The sequence below is a fragment of the Bubalus kerabau genome, chromosome 1 (assembly GCF_029407905.1).
Source record: "Bubalus kerabau isolate K-KA32 ecotype Philippines breed swamp buffalo chromosome 1, PCC_UOA_SB_1v2, whole genome shotgun sequence".
Taxonomy (NCBI): Eukaryota; Metazoa; Chordata; class Mammalia; order Artiodactyla; family Bovidae; genus Bubalus; species Bubalus kerabau.
This window is the reverse complement of record NC_073624.1, coordinates 124,254,564-124,281,594: the sequence shown is the minus strand read 5'-3', so window position 1 is coordinate 124,281,594 and position 27,031 is coordinate 124,254,564. Positions and strand designations below refer to the sequence as shown.

The 27,031-nt window shown below is 45.8% G+C and overlaps 1 long non-coding RNA gene across 1 annotated transcript; it reads left to right on the top strand.

The window, feature by feature from the left end:
- Window positions 1-214: 214 nt before the first annotated feature.
- On the top strand, window positions 215-27,019 carry LOC129641794 (uncharacterized). The gene is made up of 4 exons (XR_008709440.1): window positions 215-356; window positions 2,821-2,913; window positions 3,798-3,936; window positions 26,444-27,019. It is a non-coding gene; the product is annotated as an uncharacterized LOC129641794 (long non-coding RNA).
- Window positions 27,020-27,031: the final 12 nt, after the last annotated feature.

The window sequence follows — 27,031 nt, the reverse complement described above, 5'->3', positions numbered from 1 at the left end:
AGGGGCGGAGGGGAGGGGCAGGGGCGGAGGGGAGGGGCAGGGGCGGAGGGGAGGGGCAGGGGCGGAGGGGAGGGGCAGGGGCGGAGGGGAGGAGGGGGCGCGAGACCCAGTCCGCTGGGGGCGCGCGCACGGGGCGGCTGGGGCGGGTCCGGCGAGGGGCGTAGCCAAGCCGGGGGCGAGGGCGCGCGGGGGCGGGCGGCCCCAGCAATGTCTGCAAGGGTCGGGGGACGCCGGCGGCCCGCAGGCCCGGAGGTGACAGAAGGGGCTAGGGGTGTCCGGGGCTGAGCCAGCAGGGTCCGCTCCCTCACAGGGAAGGCTGAGTGCCCGCCTGGGAGAGGAAGGCCGCCCTTTGCCAGGTGGGCCGCCTCCGCAAAGACTTGGTCGTCGTCATCGGGGCACTCGGCCAAGGAAGGACTTCCTCTGAGCTGTAATGATCAACCCGGGGCGGGGTGAATGTGTACCTAGGAGGCGGTGGCCGCAGGTGTCCAGCGGGAGGCCAGCGCTGCCACCTGGGAGGCAGGCTGACTTGCTGGGGATGGAGCTTTCACTCCTAACCTCCGGGGCCCTCGCCGGTGGGGCTGAGCTGGCCTCTGGGGAAAGCTGACAAAGTCTCAGGATGTACCTGTTCCGAAGAGTCCCTAGAAAACTGTAGTCGTCACCCCTCTGCACTCCACTTTAGGGGAATGTGGCCTTTGGACAGGAAGCATCTCTCGGCCCTCAGCCGCGGGTGCATTTTCTACAGGTAGGAGTTGTTGGTTGAATATTTTGATGTAAGGAGTACAGCTGAATTCAGAATCCCCTTCTGTTGGCAATGTAGTGATAAACAGGAAAAGATTTTTGGATGGGATTTTGCTCCATTGGAGCATGATCAGGACCACGTGGTATCACATAAGACTCAATCTTGTTCAAAAGACACAGTAGGTATGCCCTGGCTAAGCTCCCAAGTGACGTGGATGGTGGGGGCAATGCTAGAAAATACATTTTACTGAAGTCCATTTGAGTCTGTCCTCCAAATTGGCATCAGTCCTTCCCTGGTCATTCCTCTCCTCCCCAGCAGCTGTCTGGCTCTACATGGTTCCTCTCTCTGATTCTCCTAGAAAATAGATACTCTGCTTCTACATCACAGAGGAGCCCTTCCCGCACCCCCTCCCCCCTGGGCAATGTGGTTCAGTTCAGTTCAGTTCAGTTCAGTCACTCAGTCATGTCCGACTCTTTGCGACCCCATGAATCGCAGCAAGCCAGGCCTCCCTGTCCTTCACCATCTCCTGGAGTTCACTCAAACTCACGTCCATTGAGTCGGTGAAGCCATCCAGCCATCTCATCCTGTGTCGTCCCCTTCTCCTCCTGCCCCCAATCCCTCCCAGCATCAGAGTCTTTTCCAATGAGTCAACTCTTCGCATGAGGTGGCCAAAGTACTGGAGTTTCGGCTTTAGCATCATTCCTTCCAAAGAACACCCAGGACCGTTCTCCTTTAGAATGGACTGGTTGGATCTCCTTGCAGTGCAAGGGACTCTCAAGAGCCTTCTCCAGCACCACAGTTCAAAAGCATCAATTCTTTGGGGCTCACAGTCCAACTTTCACATCCATACATGACCACTGGAAAAACCATAGCCTTGACTAGACGGACCTTTGTTGGCAAAGTAATGTCTCTGCTTTTGAATATACTATCTAGGTTGGTCATAACTTTCCTTCCAAGGAGTAAGCGTTTTTTAATTTCATGGCTGCAATCACCATCTGCAGTCATTTTGAAGCCCCCAAAAATAAAGTCTGACACTGTTTCCAATGTTTCCCCATCTACTTCCCATGAAGTGATGGGACCAGATGCCATGATCTTAGTTTTCTGCATGTTGAGCTTTAAGCCAACTTTTTCACTCTCCTCTTTCACTTTCATCAAAAGGCTTTTTAGTTCCTCTTCGCTTTCTGCCATAAGGGTGGTGTCATCTGCATATCTGAGGTTATTGATATTTCTCCCAGCAATCTTGATTCCAGCTTGTGCTTCTTCTAGCCCAGCGTTTCTCATGATGTACTCAGCATATACGTTAAATAAGCAGGGTGACAATATACAGCCTTGATGTACTCCCTTTCCTATTTGGAACCAGTCTGTTGTTCCATGTCCAGTTCTAACTGTTACTTCCTGACCTGCATATAGGTTTCTCAAGAGGCAATGTGGTAGGAACTGTAGTTCTCTAGGATTATTTTGTATATATCCCTGGTTCAGTGGCTGGAACACATTGTTGCTTTCTTCAGGTTAGGTTTGATCTACACTCCTGAGTATAGTAGTCTTACTCTGATTAGAGCTATTTCAGAAGAAAGATAGTGATCCATTCTTTACATGTAAGTGTTCTTGTCAGGAACTTCTGTAGATGATAAGAAGAAGTCAATGAGTTATTGAAATTGGACCTGATGAATTGTAAAACCTGGACAGGGTGATAGAAATAAAAATTAAATGATTGTTTCAAAACTGAGAGCAGTTTTCCTTAGAAGACGAATACTTAGATGGGCCTTCAGGAAAGATTGTTTTTGAAAAACCACCCGGAGAAGCCATTTTTGTCTTAGTTTGCAAATATAAAGCCAAACATCACAACTGGAAGGGGAAATACTCAAGAACTGAGGTTTGAAGGAGCCGGGCTTACTTGAATAATAATGTGAAAGGTGATTTGCATCTCAGCTACTTTTGAATCTTCGAGAGAAAATACACGTTTCTCCTAAGTGTTCTTGGAGACTGCTTTGTTTCTGAGGTAGTGGTGATTGTGTGTAAGGGAAACTTACCACAAAATTAATTTGTGTTTTCTTCAGCTATTTTCTCCTTTCTCCTCACAGAAGACTTCCATAAGCCAAGGCACACTGGAAATACTTCTGAGGGAAATGAAAGGAGAAGGATTTCTTCCAAAATAGATACTGCCTCCTCCTCAGGTCAGTGGGCACTTTCCTTTTTGTTCCCTGACATGCCTCACATTTAACAAGCAATTAGGAGCTTTGGAGACTGCCAGGCTCCCGAAAAGTCCTGTTCCCCAGGACTGGCAGAAGCCCACGTGGCTGGGGACAGTGGGACAGATGGGCTCCTAGGCACAGGGCCGGACCTGGAACAGTGGCCTAGTTCCCTGGAGGGGGCCTTAGAAAGATCTAGGGATGAGAATCCTGCATGACCCTGACATTTCAGGGAGCAGTGACACTGGGAACAAAAGGACGTGGCATCTTGGCAGTGCCAGGCTTGGCGGAAGGCATTGGTCATGGTCTGTGTCGCAGTGACTTTCCTTGGTAACTGAAAGCGAAGAACAGGAGCCAACTTGTGTTTGAGTGTTTGGGGACTCAAAAGTATCTGGATGATACTGTGAGAAAGTGCCAAGTTCTGCACAGGTTGGTGGAGTCTTGAAAAGGTCCCTTAGTTAAACACTCAGGCTGGTAACACCTGTGACATATAACTCATATTTTTAAGGTGGAGGAGCCCGCAGAAGCTGCTGGGCTGGTTGGCCTTCTAGGGCCAAGCAGGACTACCTCTGTAATGGGATATGTGTGGTGTCAGGGCGTATTCAGTCAGCATGGGCTAAGTCAGCTGTAGTAACAGAGAGGCCCCAACATGTCTGTGAAGGCCATCTCTGCCTCAGCCTGCCTGCCCTGCTCCCTCGTCCTGGCAGAGACTCGGCTCTGCATGCTGTTGGCAAACCCAGGCTGACCCAAGGCTAAGCTGCACATGTAGTCCCACCATCTCTGGGGCAGAAGAAGGACATGGCGCCACATGATTAGCTTGTGAGGACCAACTGGGAGCTGACAGAATCACTTTCATTGACATTTTACAGGCCAAAGCAAGTGATGTGGTTACAGCTCAGGCAGAGAGCACAATGTCATTCTTGCTCCAGGAAGAGAGAAGAGGGTTGTGGAGAGATGTTTCCCTGCCCTCCCCTGCCACGCCATCCCTGGGAGCTCTCACCTGTGCAGGTAGCTCATTCTGCTTTTATTTTGAACAATTGCACTGAAGTATAGCTGACATTTAAACTACACACTTCAATAATTTTTGGTATCTGTGTATACCTGTTACTGCTACTTGGATGTCCCTGCTTCCAAGCCTTTAAGGTGGACAGAGGCATTTTTTAATGATTCTGTTTCATTTGCTTTCTGCTTATTAGGAATAAGTACTTGTGAGATTATGTTCGTGGTTGTTTTAGGGTCTTCAGTGGTTGTTTAGTGGTTGTTTTAGGTCTTGGGTCTTCCCTGGTGGCTCAGATGAAGAATCTGCCTGCAATGCAGGAGCCCTGGGTTCAATCCCTGGGTTGGAAAGATTTCCCTGGAGAAGGGAATGGCTACCCACTCCAGTATTCTTGCCTGGAGAATCCCATGGACAGAGGAGCTTGGTGGGCTACAGTCCATGGGGTCACCAAGAGTCAGCCGTGACTGAGCAACAATCACTTCACTTCACTTGGGGCTTCACTGGTAGCTTGGTGTTAAAGAGTCCGCCTGCCAGTACAGGAGACACAGGTTCAGGCCCAGGTCTGGGAGGATCCCACATGCCGAGGAGCAGCTGGACCTGTGTGCCGCAACTATTGAGCTTGTGCTGTAGAGCTCGGGAGCCACAGCTAATAAGGCCAGAGCACCCTAAAGTCCTTGCTCTGCAGCAGGAGAGGCCACCACACTGAGCAGCCCTCACACTGCTGCTGGAGAGTAGCCCCTGCTTGCTGCAACTAGAGAAAAAGCCCGTGTAGCAACGAAGACCCAGTGCAGCCAAAAATAAAATAAACAAAAAATTTTCTGAAAAGAACAATTTTATAGTAAATCCTTTACCTCATCACTGTCCACTTTCCATTCCCAGCACCTCACCCCTAACTTCCCCACCCACTGTGCTGTGCATCTTCTATCCTCACATTTCTTATACACCCCACATATGTTGTTGCTATTTTTGCTTTAAGCAGCCAGTTTACTCTCTTTTTAAAACTGTGATAAAGTTCCTCTCATGAAATTGACCATCTCAACCATCTGACTTGAAGAGTACAGTTCAGTCATTCAAGCCTTCTGTGACTGTGGGGGATTGGTCTCAGCAGCCCTTGTGGATACCCAAATCCATGGATGCTCAACTCCTTTGGATAAAATGATGTGGTGCAGTTGGTCCTGTTTCGGTGGTTCCACAGCCACAGATTCAACCAACCACAGAGGAAAATTTCAATCAGTGGCTGGTGGAATCTGTGGATGCGAAACCCATGCATAATGGGGGTTCACTGTATATTTATTGAAAAAATCCATATATAAGTAGACCCATGCAGTTCAAACCTGCAGTGTTCAAGGGTCACCTCTATTTACAGTGTTCAGCCATCACACCCTCCATTCACAAAATTCTTTCCATCTTGCAAAAATGTAACTGCACCCATAAAACACTGACTCCCATTCCCCTCACCCCCTAGCCCAGAAAATGACCATTCCATTTCTCTGTCTACAAATCTGATTGCATCATGTGAATGCAATCACACATTTGTCCTTTTGTAACTGGCTTATTTCACTGGGCATCATGTCTTCCAGGCTCATCCATGTTGTAGCACATGTCAGAATCTCCTTCCTATATATTCCACGGTATGTTTTACCACGTTTTCCAGCAAATTCCTTGTTCAACAATAAAAGCAAGCACTTCATACTGAGCCCATAGGTGGCATATCTAGGATTCCCCAGTCCCTAGTGAGAATGCAGATCTCCACTGCTGTGATTCCCCTTTTGCCTGCAGGACTTTCCCAGTGGATCTTGAAGCACAGATCTGCTGGTGATGCATTCTTTCAGCTTATGTCCATCTAAAACAGTCTTTATTTCATCTCTGTTTTTGAATATTTTTGATAAATTTTTATTTCTAAACTAATGCATTTTCCCCCCTATTAAAATGTTCTCTGGCTTGTTTCTGGTCAGAAGTCTGCTGTCACTCTTATCTTTACACCTTTGTAGGCAAGGTGTCTTTTATCTCTGCCAGTACTTAAGATTTTATCTTCATTTCTGGTTTAAGCACTTTGATTATGATGTGCTGCAACGTGCTTTGGTGTGGTTTCCTTCATGGCTTTTGTCCTCCAGTTTCATTAAACTTCTTTAGGTATGTGTGTGTATGAGTTTCTAGTTTTTATCAGATTTGGAAGTTTTTCAGCCATTCTTTCTTGAGATAATCTTTCTTCCCCTCCCCTTCTTCTGCACTGATGACTTAGACCACACCTATATTTGAATTTGTTCCAGTTAATGGCTACTCTGTTTTTTTCTGGCCAGTCTTTCTTTCTGTGTTTCATTTTGGATAATTTCTGTTGCCCTATCTTTAAAATCACTATTCTTTCTTGCGGTGTTTCATCTGCTGTCAATCCCACCCAGGGTATTTTCTATTCCAGACATTGTAGTTTCACCTCTGGAAGTGGATCTTGGGTGTGTGTGTGTGCCATGTTCAGTACTTGGTCTCTTATCCTCACTCGCTTCCTCATTAGTTGATCTCATCCGGTCGCAGGGCTTTCAATATCTTGTCAAGTTGATCCTTCCAGATCTTCCTCTTGCCTCCTGTACACAATCGCTTACTTGATATCTCTCACTTAAACAAGTATGAGGTTTCTTAATACCCACAAAATAAAACCCAAACATCAAAGTTCTCAGCAAACCCGTGCCCTCTGTGGGCTTTCCTGTCTCAGCACACGGCAGTTTGCTCAGGACAAACCCTTGCAGTCCTCGACTCCACTGTCACTCACGCCTGCATTTGACCCTCAGCAAGCCTCCTGGGCTCCAGCTTTCTCATCTGTGCTGCCCCTCCCCATGTGCCCTCTGCTCCTTACTGGACTCTCTGCATCTCTCCTGACCTCCCTGCCTTCTACTTTCTATACAGCTGCTGGAACAAGCCTATTAATATGTAGAGATGCTTTTGAACTGTGGTGTTGGAGAAGACTCTTGAGAGTCCCTTTAAAGTCATCTTTTAATTTGAAACTTACCAGTGAATCTTCCATTAGTTCTAATGGTAGTGCTTCTCTGCTTATTTCTGTATTTAATAACACTTATATTCAGGGATTATTCATGAATTCTTTTAATTTTTTTTTCAGAAGAAGATTTTCTGGTTCCTTTTCTTATTATATTTTCTATATCAGATTATCTGCCTGATAATACAAAACTTTTTTTTCTTTACATTTTTCTGATTAAAATACCATGGAATTATACTTATTATATTTTTCTATTTCTTTTCTGTGTGTGTGTGTGTGTGTGTGTGTTAGGGGCTTCCCTGGTGGCGCTAGCAGTAAAGAACCTGCCTGCCAATGCAGGAGACATAAGAAATACAGGTTCCATCCCTCGGTCAAGAAGATCCCCTGGAAGAGGGCATAGCAACCCGCTCCAGTAACCCTGCCTGGAGAATCCTGCAGACAGAGGAGCCTTGAAGGCTATAGTCCATAGGGTCGCAAAGAGTCAGAAACAACTGAAGCAACTTAGCATGAATGCATGTGTGTGTTAGTCACTCAGATGTGTTCGACTCTTTGCAACCGTATAGACAATACTGGAGTGGGTTGCCATTTTCTTCTCCAGGAGATCTTCCCGACCAAGGGATAGAACCCAGGTCTCCTGCATTGCAGGCAGATTCTTTACTGTCTGAGTCACCAGGGAAGCCCCTTTCTTTCTGTACTATGTTTCAAATCAAATGGCCTATTGTTAGCCTGATTTCTTGCTTAAAAGATGGTTTGCAAAAATAAGTGCTTTTTAAAAATTTTTTTGTTTTGTTGTTATTTTGGATTTTCTTCCCAATCACCACCAAACTAATTTTACCTGAATTTTCTTTTTTGGACGGATTTATTTTTACTTTAATCAGCTTTGGGTGCCTGTGTGCTAAGTCGCTTCAGTCATGTCCAACTCTTTGCAACCCCATGGACTATAGCCCGCCAGGTGCATTTGTCCAAGGGATTCTCCAGGCAGGAATACTGGAGTGGGTTGCCATGCCCTCCTTCAGGGGATCTTCCCAACCCAGAGATTGAACCTGCATCTCTTATGTCTCCTGCATTGGCAGGCGGTTCTTTACTACTAGCATCACCTGGGAAGCTGTTATCAGCTTTCTTGTTGTTCAGTTGACCAGTTGTGTTGACTCTTTATAACCCCAGGGACTGAAGCATACCAGGCCCCCTGTCCCTTACCAGCTCCCGAAGTTTGCCCAAATTCATGTCCATTGCATCGGTGATGCCATCCAGCCATCTCATCCACTGTCTTCCTCTTCTTCTGCCCTCAATCTTTCCCAGCATCAGGGACTTTTCCAATAAGTTGGCTGTTTGCATCAGGTGACCAAAATACTGGCGCTTCAGCTTCAGCATCAGCTTTATTCAGGTCATTGTCACTGTCGTTTAGTTGCTAAGTCGTGTCCAACTCTTTACAACTCTATGGACTGTAGTCCACCAGGCTCCTGTGTCCATGGGATTTTTCAGGTAAGATTACTGGAGTGGGTTGCCATTTCCTTCTCCAATAATCAGCTTGACTGAGGTATAATTTACATACAACAAAATACACCAGTTTTATATATAATTCAATGAGTCTTGACAAATTTTATACCATCATGTAACAACCAAGGGAACATTTCATGCAAAGATGAGCACAATAAAGGACAGAAATGGTATGGATCTAACAGAAGAAGATATTAAGAAGAGATGGCAAGAATACACAGAAGAACTGTACAAAAAAGATCTTCATGACCCAGATAACCACGATGGTGTGATCACTCACCTAGAGCCAGACATCCTGGAATGCCAAGTCAAGTGGGCCTTACAAAGCATCACTACAAACAAAGCTAGTGGAGGGGATGGAATTCCAGTTGAGCTATTTCAAATCCTAAAAGATGATGCTGTGAAAGTGCTGCACTCAATATGCCAGCAAATTTGGAAAACTCAGCAGTGGCCACAGGACTGGAAAAGGTCAGTTTTCATTCCAATCCAAAAGAAAGGCAATGCCAAAGAATGTTCAAACTACTGAACAATTGCACTCATCTCACACGCTAGTAAAGTCATGCTCAAAATTCTCCAAGCCAGGCTTCAACAGTACATGAACCGTGAATTTCCAGAATTCAAGCTGGATTTAGAAAAGGGAGAGGAACCAGAGATCAAATTGCCAACATCTGTTGGATCATCGAAAAAGCAAGAGAGTTCTAGAAAAACATCTACTTCTGGTTTATTGACTATGCCAAAACCTTTGACTGTGTGGATCACAACAAACTGTGGAAAATTCTTAAAGAGATGGGAATATCGGACCACCTGACTTGCCTCCTGAGAAATCTGTATGCAGGTCAAGAAGCAACAGTTAGAACTGGACATGGAACTACAGACTGGTTCCAAATCGGGAAAGGAGTATGTCAAGGCTGTATCTTGTTACCCTGCTTATTTAACTTCTATGCAGAGTACATCATGTGAAATGCCAGGCTGGATGAAGCACAAGCTGGAATCAAGATTGCTGGGAGAAATATCAATAACCTCAGATATGCAGATGACACCACCCTTATGGCAGAAAGTGAAGAAGAACTAAAGAGCCCCTTGATGAAAGTGAAAGAGAGTAAAAAAGTTGGCTTAAAGCTCAACATTTAGAAAACTAAGATCATGGCATCTGGTCCCATCACTTCATGGCAAACAGATGCGGAAACAATGAAAACAGTGAGAGACTTTATACTGGGGGGCTCCAAAATCACTGCAGATGGTGACTGCAGCCATGAAATTAAAAGAAGCTTGATCTTTGGAAGAAAAGCTATGACCAACCTAGACAACATATTGAAAAGCAGAGACATTACTTTGCCAACAAAGGTCCGTCTAGTCAAAGCTATGGTTTTTCCAATAGTCATGTGTGGATGTGAGAGTTGGACTATAAAGAAAGCTGAGTGCTGAAGTATTGATACTTTTGAACTGTGGTGCTGGAGAAGACTCTTGAGAGTCCCTTGGACTGCAAGGAGATCCAACCAGTCCATCCTAAAGGAAATCAATCCTGAATATTCATTGGAAGGACTGATGCTGAAGCTGAAATTCCAATAATTTGGCCTACTGATGGGAAGATCTGACTCATTTGAAAAGACCCTGATGCTGGGAAAGATTAAAGGTAGGAGAAGAAGGGGATGACAGAGGATGAGATGGTTGGATGGCATCACTGACGTGATGGGCATGAGTTTGAGTAGGCTCCGGTGGTTGGTGATGGACAGGGAAGCTGTGGGGTCCATGAGGTCACAAAGAGTCGGACATGACTGAGCGACTGAACTGGACTAAACTTAACTGAACAACCAACAACAACCATCATGATATAGAATCTTTGTGTCACCCTAAAAGCTCTTTCATGCTTTTTCCCAACCCTCTCTAGGCTTATTTTTAAGAAATTCTGGTAGAAGATTACAGGCTTTCCTATGGGAAAATATAATATGTTCTGTAAAATTGCAGAGCAGGCAGGGCAGATTTTCCCACTGTGAGGACACCTGCCTTATCCTCCATCTGCAGCCTGCCCTCCTTCCTCCAAACTCGGAATTTTCTGTTGGCCTCCACATCTATTTATTTGGCCCAAACTGTGCCAAATACCACCTCTACTCCTCTATGAATTTTCCAGGGCTGTTGTGACAAAGTATTAATTCCACAGACTCGGAGGCTTAAATAGTAGACGTTTATTGTCCCCCAGTCTTGGCAGCAACATGACTGGGATCAAGGTGTGGGCAGGGTTGGCTCCCTTTGAGGCTGTGAAAGGGGATCTGTTCCTGCTGCTCTCAGCTTCTGGTGGTCATTGAAACCCCCCATCTTCATTTTCACATGGTCTGCTCTCTGTGTGTGTATCTGTGTTCAAATTTTCCCTTTCTTTAAGGACGCCAGTCACATTGAATTAAACCTACCCCATGTGTGCTAAGTCACATCAGTCATGCTTGATTCTTTGAGACCCCATAGGCTATAGTCTGACAGGCTCCTCTGTCTATGGGATTCTCCAGGCAAGAGTGTTGGAGTCGGTTGCCGTGCTCTTTTCAGGTGGTCTTCCCAACCCAGCGACTGAACCCGCATCTCTTAGGTCTCCTGCATTGACAGGCGGGTGCTTTACCACTAGCACTACCTGGGGCCTACCCCAATGACCTCAACAAATTACATCTGCAGCAAACCCGACCCTAAATAAAAGTTCACTTTCTGAGGAACTAGGAGTTAGGACTTCAACATATGGGTGTGGGGGTGGGGACACAATTCAACCCATAAGTAACACTTTTCATCACCCAAATGCCGCACAAGGGTACACAGTATATAGGTCCCACTGTCTTCTCAGACGTGATGCCCAGGCTTCTGCCGAGTCTGAAACTGTAAACACTTAGGAGACTGGCAGGAACACAGACTCTGGATCCCAACTCCAGGGGCTCTGATTCACTGGTCCTGCATCAGGACCCAAGGATCCATATATTTTTTAACCAACCTCTCAGTTTTCTGATACAGGTGGTCCCCACACATGAGGAATCCTGGTATGGGCCAGGTGGGGGTGGGCTTCCTTACTGAAGGACTTGGGCCCTGGCTGCCTGAAGGACATGCAAGGGAGGGGGCAGAGGCTAAGTAGAGTGTTTAAATGCAGAGGATGTCGGAGCTACCATGTCTGGAGGTGAGGATGTCTTGCTGGGAGGTAGTCCTCTGGTTAGAAGTATAGAAGAGTTGAAAATACACCGTGGGCTAAAGTGCAAGCTATCCATTTTGGGGGCTGCTCTCTCCCCTTCAAGACTGCTCCCCCCACTTCCCAGTCAGCAGAGCTCTCCAGGGCTGCAGCCACGCCATGTCAGCCATCAAAGGTGGGAGACAGAGTGTGTGTGCAGGGCCCCCTCCTCACTCTCTTGCCATTCTCAGGAGGCTCTTGAAACTCAGGACTTTCCCTGATCCCCTTTGTTGAGATGGTCCATTTCCATTCTTACAGCCCAATTTGTTCAGTTTCTTTCTTTCTTTTAGTTTCCTGACTCCATAATTGAGCAATGGCTCAGTGTCATTGGGCCAGGAGTCTGAAGCCTTTGACCCAGGAGTGTCTAAGGACCCACTTGACCACTGCTGTGCTCCCTTTTCCTCTCTAGCACCTGCTCTTGATCCAGGCACTTTTTAGATGCCCCTGAATATGTGTGGGATCAGTGACTGGATCAGTGGAAGCTGGTACCACCTGTGTGGGAACAGGAATGATGGCCATGGAGATTATGTGAATGTGTTAGCCACTTAGTCATGTCTGACTCTTCGCGATCCCCAAGGACTGTAGCCTGCCAGGCTCCTCTGTCCATGGAATTTTCCTAGTAAGAATATTGGAATGAGTAGCCATTTCCTTCTCCAGGGGATCTTCTCAACCCAGGGATTGAAGCTGGGTCTCTTGCATTGCAAGTGAATTATTTGCTGTCTGAGCCCCCAGGGAGGCCCATGGAGACCATTACAAGTCTTTAAACCATCCCAGGGGAGCCCCTAGTCCGTGCCAAGGCCGCAAGCCAGCATCCCCAGGATGGGTGAACCACTCAGGGCTGGGACTCAGGGACAGTTATTCTGAGGCTGTTTCTGTGGGTTTTCCTGCTGCCCCTTCTTGCTCAGCTTACAAGCTGCACACTGAATGTGGGTAACGAGGGGCCTTTCTTCATTACTGACCCTCAGGGACTGGCGATTTTCTTTGTTGGAGATGTGCTCTGGGGAACTGAGGGCTTTTGGGGACCTTATGTGCTATGGCATCCCACTCCAGTACTCTTGTCTGGAAAGTCCCATGGACGGAGGAGCCTGGAAGGCTGCAGTCCATGGGGTCGCTGATGGTCGGACACGACTGGGTAACTTCATTTTCACTTTTCACTTTCACGCATCAGAGAAGGAAATGGCAGCCCACTGCAGTGTTCTTGCCTGGAGAATCCCAGGGACGGGGGAGCCTGGTGGGCTGCCGTCTATGGGGTCGCACAGAGTCGGACACGACTGAAGCGACTTAGCAGCAGCAGTGCTGTAGGTTTGGGGGCGAGTCTGTGGGACATGAGGAAAGAGAGGGGTAAGGGGGGGAGCAAGCGGCGGCCAGAACAGACTTCTCTTCTTGGGCAGCTTCTCTGAGAGTTGAAATTCCCTTAGCGAGATAGGAGCTTGAGCCAGTCCGAGAGGGATGACCATCCTGCTCCTCCACGTACTTTTGTATTCACTTGAATCTCAGGATCAGTGGGAGCTCCTGGCCCCTCTAACTGAGCTCATCCCAAGGGAGTGCCCTAAATAAGTACCAAGGAGACACCCTCTTCCTGAAGAACCTAGCAGCACAGGGTGGCTCCAAAGGTGGGAGCAGTGATTTTTAAAGCTGCTCAGAAACCTGTAATTGGAAAGCCAATAAATCCTTGAATCTCACTGGACTAGCAAATGGGAAGATCCTAATTTAAGAAATAAAATTAAGAAACAATTCATGAAGGAATTTAATAAACTAACACATATTTCAGTTATTGTCTGATCAAGTGGTGCCCCCTCGTGGCCATTTGTGAATTCTTCCAGGCTTCACCTGGGGGGAAAGGAGAATCCCAAGAATCCCATTTAGGCCCAGTTCAGTGACTGTCTGTAGACTGTCTACTAGGCAAGAAAATAACTATGAAGGTTTTCTGGGTTAATTTGTGTCCCGGCAAAAGATAAGATGGAAACCTAAGCCCTGGTGCCTATGAATGGGACTTTATTTGAAAACAGGGTCTTTGCAGGTACAGTTAAGATGTAGTTAAAGAAGTGAGATCAGGTCTTTAGGGTGGACTCTTACTCCAGTAACACTGGTGTCCTTATAAGAAGAGTAGAGAGACACAGCATAAGGTGAAATCATGTGAGGATGGTGGCAGAGGTTAGATGGTGCAGTCACAAGGGGACTCGTGGGTAAGACTGCCACCAACACCAGGATCTTGGGAGGCTGTGAAGCACATCTTCCCTCAGAGCTTCTAGGAGGACTTTGCTGACACCTTGAGTTTGGACTTCCAGCCTCTGGATCTGTGAGTGAATACATTTCTACTGTTTTGAGCCATTCCGTTCATGCTACTTTGTTATGGCAGCCCCAGCAAACTAATACAGAGAGAGGCTGGGCTTTGAATCAGAAGACCTGGTTTGAATTCCTGTTACCACGCACTACCTCTGTGACCTTGGACAAATCATTTCAGTTCCCCTGAGCCTCAGTTTTTTGAACTACAAAATGGGGAAATGCAAGTGTTTCCCTTACCCTAAGTTTCCTGTGACGATGAAGTGTGACCATGCAATCTGTAAGCTTTAGAGTGTGGTGCAAATGTTATATTGTTATGGAAAGGAAGCTGGGAGGTTGTGCAGTGCAGAGTCTAAGAGTTAGGCTCTGATGTCCGTTTGCCTTGGTCCATGTGCAAAAATGGGGATTTTTAAGAAGGGATTATTAAGTGGGTCAAAGCAGTGATGCCCAGGAATGGAGTTGGAGGGAGTTAAAGGGATCTGTCATTTATTGCACTGTGACAAATTACACCAAAACTAGTGTCTTAATACAATAAGTGTGTTGCTGCACACAGATTCTGTGACTCGGGAATCCGGAGCACTTTAACTAGACAGTTCTGGTTTGGGGTCTCCTGAGAGGCTGCAGCATCTGAAGTTCAGACTGGGGCTGGGGCTCCATACCAGGGCGGCTCCCTCACGTGACTGCTGATGGGAAGCCTCAGGCCCTTACTATGTGGTCCCTGTAGGTCCGCGTGAGTGTTTTCCTGACTTGCCACCTCCTCATACCTCCCACTGCCCCTGTCTGCTTACCTCACCACCTTCTTCCCTTCCCAGTGGTTCTGACCTTAACAGGGACGCAGACTCACTGAGATCTAAAGAGACCTAGGGACACTCCAGTGAAGCCCATACATGCACAACACGGAATGTCCCAGAGAGAGTTTTGGGAGGCTCCAAGGTCCACAGAGAGCTCTGTGAAACACAAATCTAACTGGGTAATTTCCTGGTTAAAATCCTTCCATGACTCCCAGTCCCCCAAGACAAAAACTCCTTCGTGGCCCAATATGATTGCCACTTACTTTTATTAATATCAACAACAATGCTAACATCATACTCAGTGTCTTCTGTGTGGTGGGGACTTTTCATACTCTTTCTCATCCTTCAACGACCCCTGCAAGAACAGAGTTTTACTATTCCTGTTTTGGAGACAAGGAAAATGTCAGAGCTGAGATATGGCTCAGCTAAGACCACATCTTGGAAAAAAGCCAATTTGGGTTGTATTGGCCATTAAAAACAAAAATCTGAGTTAAGGAGGCAGAAGCAAAGGTGGGCTCCTCTGACTGACTCATGTTCTATGTTGTCAGTGGTCTTTGCTGCAGGTTTCAGAGTCTGGGTCGCAGACATTCACTATATGCCTGTCAGTTTCGGGTCTGTTCTGTTCCTAGGGCTGCAGCAGCCCACAAGCCATGGTCCTGCCCCTGCAGCTCACTTACGTGTCGGACGAGACAGGACACTGGGGAAATAACAAGTCAATACAGAATGTGTCCTCTCTGGGAGAGGAGGGGGTAGTTCCACATGCTGGGGGGCGGGGACTGTTGCCACCATCCTCCAAGATGATAGAGGCTTGTGGGGCATGGGCAGTGAACTAATGGGAAGTAGATGGGTTCTGTATGTATTTTGAAGGTAAAATCAGCTAAATCTGCTGATAGATTAGACGTGAGAAGTGAGTGAACAGTGAATGTCTCCAGGCACTGGCCTGAGCCATGGGGTAATCAACATTTCTAATATCTGAGAAAGAGAAGCAGCTGGTTTGGGAGGTGGGGGAGAAGGGAGCAGGACTGGGGGTTTCAGCGATCAATCGCTGAGTGACAGACCATCCCAAACTCAGTTCTGCTCACAAGCCTGCTGTGTGGGCAGAACTCAGTGGGGACCTGGTGGGTGAGACGGCTCACACGCTGGCTGGGCCAGCTGAGGCTCCGTGCACGCCTGCTGTTGACACTGGCTGCTGGCCACAACCCCCACATCTAACCTTTCTGCACCAGTGTTCGGTCCCTCCCCTCTTGGGGGGCCAGGCTCCAAGAGTGAGACTCAGACAAGGTGAAAGGGTGTGGCATTTTAATGCCCCAGCCCTGGAAGTCCCTTGGCTCATTTCTACTATTCTCTATTACTTGAGGGAGTCATAGAGGTCTGCCAAGCTCAAGGGCAGGGGACACGGACCCTGGATCTCCATGGGGGGTGTCAGTATCATATTCTAGAGGAACATATGGAATGGTGGATATCCTGTTGCCCTCTTTGGGAAATACATTCTGCCACAGGAGGGATGCAGAGATCAAGATCTGTCAAGTGTGAGTTGGGATGCTGTGTAGGCAGGTGGATGCAGGAATCAAAAGAGGTCAGAGTCAGAGAAATAAAATGTGGAGGCTGCTGTATACAGCTGGTATCACAGCTATCTGGGATGAGTGGAAAGGAAGGGGGTTATGAAGCCTGGCATTACTTACTGTGCCTCAAATGCACATATTCTCAGCGTCGTGGGAGACGGTTTGTGGAGACTGTGTAGCTGGACTCGCTGCTGATATTAATGTGGATTTCAGCTTAGTTTCTGACTCTGCATTTTAATCTCTCTCCCAGTGCCCTGGTGCCAGAGCTCCAGGATCAGGTCTAACACAGGCCCTTTTGTCCCCAGGAAACTAGCCTCTTTGCTGTGCTTTGGAAGTACCTTCAGGCTATCCCTGCGTAACAATAGCCATGAGTATTCAGATTTTTATAAAACCTGAAATCTTCAAAAGGGCAATATTGAGAAATAAAGAAATGAATTATTCCATTGTTGAGCAGCTTCATGTCAGAATAAGAAAGAACAAGAAATTATGATGGTTAAAGTACTCACTTGAGATTAAAAAGATGAACAAAGAAATGAGATAAGAACACCATTGTTCATCCTTAAGAGATCAGATGATGCTTAGAAGCAAGGCTCTAGTAAAGCATCAGGAGATCTTTATTTTATGATCAGACTACACAAGCTTCTTAGCATTATGCATAAAATCTTTCATAATCTATCCCTTTCCCATCTCATGTGATAGCAACCCCTGTTAAGCCCCATTATATTCTGGTTACTCCACTCATATCCCCTAAACCTGCCACATCTGCTCACCTCTCCAGGGCTTTGCTCCTCTTTATTATTTCTGGCATACTCCTACAGATCCTTCAAAGGTCATCTTAAATGTCCCCTGCCCTGTAAAATAGGTGTCCCTATGGTCTTTGGTAGTCCTGTAAATGCTTATCCCAGGCCGAACTAGTCCCTTCACGGCTGTAATCCTGGTACTCTTTTCAGCACCCTGCTGCTGCTGCTGCTGCTTCTAAGTTGCATCAGTCGTGTCTGACTCTGTGCGACCCCATAGATGGAAGCCCAACAGGCTCCTCTGCCCCTGGGATTCTCCAGGCAAGAATACTGGAGTAGGTTGCCATTTCCTTCTGCAATGTATGAAAGTGAAAAGTGAAAGTGAAGTCACTCAGTCATGTCCGACTCTTAGCGACCCCATGGACTGTAGCTTACCAGGCTCCTCCGTCCATGGGATTCTCCAGGCAAGAGTACTGGAGTGGGTTGCCATTGACTGCTCTGGCACCTAGCAAAGCTGGGCACAGAACTGTTAAATCACTGCACTTTTTGCTTTTGGAATGGATACACTAAAACTTTCACACCGCACTTTGGCATAGAAAAGCACTTTGTTTCCGCTCCCATTTCTTGGTCTTCCTTCTAGATTTGCCTGCATGGCTGCTGAGGGAGGCCTGACCCTACTGCTGAGGTCCTTCACCCACTTGTAGGGCAGCCCCACAACCTAGACAGGAGGACAGTGTTGTCCCCAAACTCAGCTTCATTTCTGCCTGCTTCACAGCTGCTGGTGAGGGAACCCTACAAACTCACCAATTTCCAAGTCATTGGGAGGCTGGCTCTTATCCTGAGCTGCCATAGCCCAAAGTCTGTTGACTTCTGTTCATAAAACCTGAACTCTTGACAAGTTAATAGGCTTAACAAATCATTTTGATTAACTAGATTCATGAGCTACAGAAGCTGGTCCTTAATGTAGCTTTAAGAAGCTTGAAGGGGACTTCCCCGGTGGTCCAGCAGGTAAGAATCTGCCTGCCAGTGCAGGGGACACAAGTTCAACCCCTGGTCCAGGAAGATCCCACATGCCGTGGGGCAATTAAGCCAGAGAGTCGCAACTACAGAGCAGCAACAAAGACCCAGCACAGCCAGAAATAAAGATAATAGAATAAATAAAGAAATAAAAATAAAGTAAAGAAGCTTGAAGAAAAAGGGCAGAGGGATATATTTGAAGTATCTCGTGGAAGTGGCATGGCTATAAGAACACGTGACTTTATACGTAGCTCTGTTATTTTTATTTATTTAGATTTACCATGTTGTGTTTAATTCTGCTGCACAGCAAACTGATTTGGTTATATATGTATAATATATATGTATATATTCTTTTTCATGTTCTTTTCCATTATGGATTATCACAGGATATTGAGTATAGTCTCCTGCGCTATATAGTAGGGCTTTGTTATTTCATCTGCTAACTCCAAACTCCCAATCCTTTCCTCCCTCAACTCCCTCCCCCCGGCAACCACAAGTCTATTCTCTTTGTAAGTCTATCTCTGTTTCATAGATAAATTCATCTGTGTCGTGTTTTAGATTCCACATGTAAGTGATATCATACGATATTTGTCTTTCTAGTTTGACTTCACTTAGTATGATGGTCGCCTCAGTGGGGTTCTGTGATGTCATCCTCGGCACCTTTGGGTGTCTCCGTGGAGTCTGGCAGAGTTGACCAGACCCCGTGTCCATAGTCAGCAAACCTGCAGATTCCACTGTCACGTAGCTTGGATTTACTTAACGGTCGCCGAGCCAGTAGCAAGAGATGGAACCTTTGAGGGCAGCCCTCCTCCAGGAATCCTTATTGTTGGCTGGCACTGAACAATCCCTAATTGCCAGAAGAGGTAATTGGGCATTTCCCAGTTTACTTGTGTGTCAGCTGCCAAAAACTGCTAATAAGTCAGTATTTTGGAACCTGGAATGTATTTCCTAGAAACAATGCTGTGTCTGGTGGTGAGATGGCAGCCAGCTCAGTTACACGGATTCAACTCCTAGTTACCTCATCTGTTAATCCTGCAAAGACTGGCAGTTGTGTAGGGAGCATTCGTGTGTGTGTGTGTGTGTGTTGGGGATGTTCAGGAGACATTGACAGGATCTCACTCCTCCTCCCCCAGGAGCCCAGGAGCATCACAAGCTCCCTACCCTCTCGCCAACTGCCATCACAGAGGCTGGCTGTGGCTTTCAAGGCTGGAGAAGCCCAGGGGCAGGAGGCAGTGGGTGGGTGGGAGCTGGTGTGGGGTGGGTTCCTGCCCGGGAACCACGAGGCTGCAGCCAGTTCTCAGCTGACTCTTTTATACTGTTGAACATAATAATGTTTATTGTTTTTCTTAATCCAGTAGTCATGGGAATTCATTTTAGAAAACTTTTAAAACATAGATAAACAGAAGAAGGACATTTAAACATCCCATATTCCCACCGATTTGGTGTATAGACTTTGAGTGTTTCTATTCATGTGTCTATGCACAGATTTATGTATATGTTCAATACACTTTGCAAATGATATATTGTGAATATATTTTTGTGTCATTATTTTCCTGCAGCATTTCAAAATGGATAGATACATCATAATTTATTTAATCAACCTCCTGTGGTTGGGCTATTAGGTTTGCTACCAAGATTAACCCTGCGATTTGCATGCATCCACTATCATTTCCCTAGATGATTTGAAAAGAAGACAAAGTGTATATGTGAGTTCAGGTGTTCAATGACTTAGTATCAAGGCACCATTGCCCCCTTCCCTCCCCTTGTGAGTAAGAAGGCTTATCTCCACCTTTCCACCACTTCATGTTAAAACATTTACAAAAATTGTGCTGGGTTTTGTTTGTTTTTTGAGTATTGATGAGCTTGGACATTTTTGTATGCTTATTAGCCCTTTTGTGAATCTCTTCTTTCTTTAAATCAAAACACTGGTGTCCTTGGATTGTTATGGCCCTTTGGAACAGAAGTGAGTGGATCCAGTTTTTATCATGCTTTGAAATGTAAGTACAGGCAAGCCTTCCCAGGGTGGTGAATTGTCTGTCTGACTCCTTAGCTCTTTTTGTTTTGTTTTCAAATTTTTATTGGAGTATAGTTGATTTACAATGTTGTGCTACTTTCTGCTGTACAGCAAAGGGATCAGTTTTACATCTATATTGATATATATCCACTGGTTTTAAGATTCTTTTCCCACATAGGTCATTACAGAGTACTGAGTAGAGTTCCCTGTGCTACACAATAGGTCCTTATTAATTCAGTACTTTATATATAGTAGCATGACTCCCAAGTCCTTTCACAATCCTTCATCCTCTGACCCCAGCTGCCTTGACTGCATAAGCCCGAGGGTATTCAACACCATTTCCCTGCAGCACCCGGCAGGGGCCTGTATTGAGCTACTTTGCCTTTTTGGAACTTTGAGCTTTTAAGGAAAAGGAATGGAGGATAAAGTTAGATCAGCGAAACAGCAGGAAATCATGAATGGCTTTAAAGCCAAAAGGTTGGAACTGTCCATCTGCTGGAGAGATATCTGGGTTCTGTCCAGACACTGGCCATCACAGACAGACATGCCGTGAGTGCCTGGGTGTTTGGCAGACGAGCATCTGCATTGTGTTGGGTATTTACCTGGAAGTGGAATTAGTGGCCCAGAGTGCAGGTGTGTGTTCAGCTTTAGTAGATAATGTTAAACAGTTTTAAAAAGACCCAGTTTAACTTCTGACCAAATGGTGTCTGAGAGTTCAGCTGCTTTAGACGTTTACTGACATTTGGTATTTTCAGTCCTCTAATTTTAATCATTCTGGTAGGTTCCATATTTCTTTCAATAAGCTCATTTGCTGCCACATATTATATTTTTACTTTTCTGTTCTTATTTAGTTTAGTTTTAAAATAGACTTTAATCTTACTAATCTATAGATATTAGATTTTATAGAAAAACTGTACAGGATTTTATATAATACTACCTAGTAAAAAATTCTTGGTATAGTCCCTTTATGATGATTTCATCCTTTTCTGTACTCCTCTTCATGTATATCCTGCACATTTATTTTTGATAATGTGTTTTTACCACTTCTCATGCATCCTATGAAATGGTATCCAATACCTTACTCCTAAGTTTTGTCTTATCCTGCCCTATTTAAGACATGGCATAAATATTAAGCTGAAATAAATTCAGCATGGCTTGTTCTTTATTTTGCCTTCAGGATCTTTGTTCTTCAACCAGGAATTGAACCCATGCCCCACTGCATTTAGAACGTGGCATCTTAATCGCTGAACCACCAGGGAAGACCCTCTTCTTAAACCTCCTTTTCCCCGAGTTACAGTGTGAAGACTGACTTGGGCTTATATCTTGGCCACACAGTTTACTAGCTGTGTGACCTTGGGTTAGTGACTTAACCTCTCAGATATTTGGGTTCCCTATCTGTAGAGTAGGAGTAACAAAACCCCTCCCTTAGAATTGCTGGGATGGTAAATGCGGTGGCGTATGTAAAGTGTTCCACATGCATGACGCACTCTGTCAGTCTTAGTTTCCTTCTGTGCTGGAAGCAAAGGCATCAGGTGCCTCTTTGCTACATTTGCCTCATAAGTTCACAGAGCTACTAAAGTGGGCACGACTTTACTTCTCTGCTAACTGTACCTTGCTGGCTGGAAAGAAGCGCAAACTGCCAAGCATCACCCGGACTACATTTGACTCTTGGTTTCCCCTGCACACGGGGTAAATCTAAACATCCTACACAGAATGTCACCAGACAAAACAGCATTCTTACAGTTGTGATTTTGAGAGCCTTCCACAGATCTGTGGGTTAGAAAAGTGCCCCACTTCTCTGCCACATCTGACACGTTCCTTCAGCACTTGATATTTACACTGATCTTCTAGAGCACTGGGCTGCTGGCTCCCAGTTCAGCTAGATTCTTGCCAAGCAGCCTGGAGCAGGGACCACTTTATGCTCTGGAGCCAACTTCATTCCAGCCAGAGACCCTTTCTTCTGCCAGGTGAAAGTGATGGCATCCATCCATTTGACACTAATCCTACTTTTTTGGTGTAAAGACCTTAAAAATGGTCGACAGAGCCATGGGGGTGAAACACTCGGGATACTATAAAATGCTGGCGCCCACAAGAAAAGGCAGCTGGTGCTTTGAGAGGTGGCTTGAAAATTCTCAGTGCTTCTGTTTTTGTCTTTGTCTCTCGTTCCCACCAAGATGCACACGCACAACAAGGGATTGACATCAAGAAGGCAGCAGCTTGTAGTAAGGATAAGTCATTATCAATCAAAGTTTCAAATGCTGATTCTTCTTCCCCCAAGGTTAAGCTCCAGTGCCATTGGGAACATGCAACAGTAATGGAGAGTAGGATTTATGGTGTCTTTTTGGAGACAATCTAGAACTCACCCACAGTGCTGTGAGCCTGCTGGACAGGCCTCGAGAAGGCTCATCTCTCAGTCCTAGGGCAGGGCATTCATGGTCTCGGCCATCAGGACTGTCGCATGGGTTTCCAAACCCATTGTCTCTCCTGAGCTCCAGGGCCAGGTCTCCAAATGTAGGAGCTGTGTCCCTTGGGAGGTTCATTAGAACACCCCATGTGAGATGTGGAGAAAAGGAAACCCTCCTATACTGCTGGTGGTAAGGTAACTTAGGGCAGCCATTATGGAGAACAGTGTGGAGGAGCCTTAAAAAACTAAAAATGGAGCTATTCTATCATCCTGCAATCCCACTCCTGGGTACATATCCACAAAAAAATGAAAGCATTCAAAAGGATACATGCACCCCTGTGTTCATAGCAGCACTGTTTACAATTGCCAAGACATGGAAGCGACCTAATTGTCCACTGACAGAGGAATGAACAGAGGAATAAAGAAGATGTGGTACATATACATAATGGAATATTACTTAGTCATAAATAAGAATGAAATGCCATTTATAGCAACATGGATGGACCTAGAGCTTATCCTACTAAGTAAGACAGAGAAAGACAAATATGATATATCACTTATATGTGGAATGTAAAACTTGATACATGAACTTGCTTGCAAACCAGAAATAGACTCACAAACATAGGAGACAAACATGGTTACCAAAGGAGGGAGGTGGAGAAGTACAAATTAGGAGTCAGCAGATACAAGCTTCTATATATAAAACAGATAACGAACAAGGTTCTCCTGTATAGCACAGGGAAGTATACTCACTATCTTGTCAGATAAATTATAATGGAAAAAAATCTGAAAAAGAATTATGTATAACTGAACCACTTCGTTGTATACCAGGAACTAATGCAATATTGTAAATCAATCATAATTCAATAAAACAAACAACATCCCCACAGGAATTAATCATCTCGCTTGTCTTGCTGGCCCCTCCTCACTCCTCTTGTTTCTGTTAATGGTCCCATCATTTTCTTGGGCCATTCTTTCCACACTGCTCAGAAAGGTCTGGTTTATTAATTTAGGTGAAGTGCTTTTGTAACAGAAACTGCAGGTGACCCCTCAGCAGCCATCTGTCCCTTTTTCAGGGTTATGGAACTTTCACCCAGGCTGCCCATGACACCGACTCCATCTCCCAAGTTCTCTGCCTCTGGATGTGGCAACACATTGGGTCTGACCAAAGGTGTAGGTGCAACTTGTAGGTCATTTCCTTAAAAGGAAATGGTGTTCTCTCCTTCCACACCTTCCTCCGTCCTGCTGCCAAGACCATGGAGGCTGGAGCAAGCCAGTTCAGGGAACACTAAGAAGAGAATACCACAGGGATAGTAGAGCCACTGGGGAGCGGGGAGCTGGTCTGAGATACAGGCGACCATGGGCCATCACATGTGGACGATTCAGTTCAGTTCAGTTGCTCAGTCATGTCCAACTCTTTGTGACCCCATAGACTGCAGCACGCCAGGCTTCCTTGTCCATCACCAAACCCAGAGCTTCCTCAAACTCATGTCCATCGAGTTGGTGATGCCATCTAACCATCTCATCCTCTGTCATCCCCTTCTCCTCCACCTTCAATCTTTCCCAGCATCAGGGTCTTTCCAATGAGTCAGTTCTTCACATCAGGTGGCCAAAGTACTGGAGTTTAGCTTCAGCATCAGTCCTTCCAATGAATATTCAGGACTGATTTCCTTTAGGATGGACTGGTTCAATTTCCTTGCAGTCCAAGAGACTCTCAAGAGTCTTCTCCAACACCACAGTTCAAAAGCATCAATTCTTCGGTGGTCAGCTCTCTTTATAGTCCAACTCTCACATCCATACGTGACTCCTGGAAAAACCATAGCTTTGACTAGACAGACCTTTGTTGGCAAAGTAATGTCTCTGCTTCTTAATATGCTGTCTAGGTTGGTCATAGCTTTTCTTCCAAGGAGCAAGCGTCTTTTAATTTCATGGTTGCAGTCACCATCTGCAGTGATTTTGGAGCCCCCCAAAATAAAGTCTCTCACTGTTTCTATTGTTTTCCCATTTGTTTGCCATGAAGTGATGGGACCAGATGCCATGATCTTAGTTTTCTAAATGTTGAGCTTTAAGCCAACATTTTCACTCTCCTCTTTTACTTTCATCCAGAGGCTCTTTGGTTCTTCTTTGCTTTCTGCCATAAGGGTGGTGTCATCTGCATATCTGAGGTTATTGATATTTCTCCCAGCAACCTTGATTCCAGGTTGTGTTTTATCCAGCCCGGGATTTCACATGATGTACTCTGCATATAAGTTAAATAAGCAGAGTGACAAGATACAGCCTTGACATACTCCTTTCCTGATTTGGAACCAGTCTGTTGTTCCATGTCCTGTTTTAACTGTTGCTTCTTGACTTGCATACAGATTTCTCAGGAGGCAGGTCAGGTGGTCCAGTATTCCCATCTCTTTAAGAATTTTCCACAGTTTGTTGTTATCCACACAGTCAAAGACTTTGGCATAGTCAATAAAGCAGAAATAGATGTTTTTCTGGAACTCTCTTGCTTTTTTGATGATCCAATGGATGTTGGCAATTTGATCTCTGGTTCCTCTCCCTTTTCTAAATCCAGCTTGAACATCTGAAAGTTCACAGTTCATGTAGTGTTGAAGCCTGGCTTGGAGAATTTTGAGCATTACTTTGCTAGCATGTGAGATGAGTGCAATTGTGCAGTAGTCTGAAGATTCTTTGGCATTGCCTTTCTTTGGGATTGAAATGAAAACTGACATTTTCCAGTCCTGTGGCCACTGCTGAGTTTTCCAAATTTGCTGGCATATTGAGTGCAGCACTTTCACAGCATCATCTTTTAGGATTTGAAAGAGCTCAATTAGAATTCCATCCCCTCCACTAGCTTTGTTTGTAGTGATGCTTTGTAAGGCTCATTTGACTTCGTGTTTCAGGATGTCTGGCTCTAGGTGGGTGATAACACCATCGTGGTTATCTGGGTCATGAAGATCTTTTATGTATAGTTCTTCTATGTATTGTTGCCATCTCTTCTTAATATCTTCTTCTGTTAGGTCCATACCATTTCTGTCCTTTATTGTGCCCATCTTTGCATGAAATGTGGACGATTACAGGAGAGATAAATCCATGTCTACCTGAAGTTCTGATTGTTTGCGGTCTCTGTGAGAACGCCTGAAACTTTTGCTAATGAAAATAGCCTCAAGGGGCCTCAGAGCTTAGTCCACTGGCAGGAGCAGATTCCAATGTGCAGGTCGAGTTTGGATGTGACAATGGTGGCAGCTAGAGAAGCTTCAATGGAAGGTTCTACCAAGTTGGTTGGAAACAGAGCTCAGCATCTGCACACGCCTCCCTGCCCCGCTGCCTGCTGTATCCCCTGGACCCAGAGCCTCGCCCTTCCCGACACGGAGTAGCTGTCAGCTTGCCTGCTTCCTCCTATCTCCTCGGTCCTGAGCACGCGAGCTCTGGGAGCTTCCTAGAGACTCTCTCTGTTTTTCTTCTGTCTTCTGTCCTGTCTATTCTTTGATACCAGATGAATCTCTGTAAAACATTGATTTCAATATCTTGATTCTCCTCCTTAGGAGCCCAGTGACTCCCATATGACTGATGACCTCATCCTCTCTCTCCTTCTCAAAGGAAAGTTCCCCACCTGCTGGGTGGATCATATGACCTCAGAAATCTGTAGGTTTTGTGTGCACTTCCCATCTTTGCCCACTTTGTTAGGTGCCCCTGACAGCTATGCCTTTGCCTTTTCTTGTCCCAAATCATCCCAGTCCTCCTGCAAAAAGGCCAAGGTCCCTGCCCACTCTGCCTTCTGCTTTGTCTGGGCTTTGCCAGCAGCTGCTCTTTCCATTACTCTTGGTATGAAGTGTCTCTTACTCATTTCAATAGCTCATAGAGTTTTGGAGTTTGTCAGTGACACACATGTATTTTTCCCCAGTTGGAATATAAATTCGGAGTCCTAATCAGAGCCCCATTTTACAATGCCCCCTCAATTACCACTTTCATAATAAGAGAATAAAACTCTAAATTGCCCAGGTGGCTGTCACGAGCTGTACACTTACAATGCTTTCTCTGAGCAGCATGTTTTACAGGTGGCGTTGGCACTCACTCTACCCTTTGAAGGAAACCCCAGCCCTAGCCTCCTGTTTGGAGAAAACAGTGATGCGACAGCCCACCAACCACAATGCAAGTTGAGGAGTCTCCTGACCTCCTGAGCTTTGAGTTGAATCAACGGATTGCAGTGCATCTCTGGCACCCCTGCGTCAGAAACAGAATCTCTTCTGTCATAAGAAGCAGGACAGGAAAGGCTCCATGGGCATCTCTGGATGATTTAGATTGCTAAGGCTGAATTTCTTTTTCCAGAAGAGCCCAGATTATCTCAGAGACAACCTCAAACTCCAAACTCAACAGCAGCACATTGTGGGAGCATAAGAAACACTTTCTTGCTGTCTGATAATTGCATGGCTCGCCCTGTTGTTAGCTGGGTAGTTCAGCTCCGATCTCAGAGAAGAAACCATCCACCCATTTCCCTTTTCCTTGTCACTTTGCTGCTTCAAACTTTCCTATAGCTCTGGCTAGCCTAGTTTTTATTTCCTGCCTAATTTCTGCTTCTCCATGTTTCTACAGCAACCATATGGAGAGTGAGCTACTGTGGCCTCCCTCTCAAA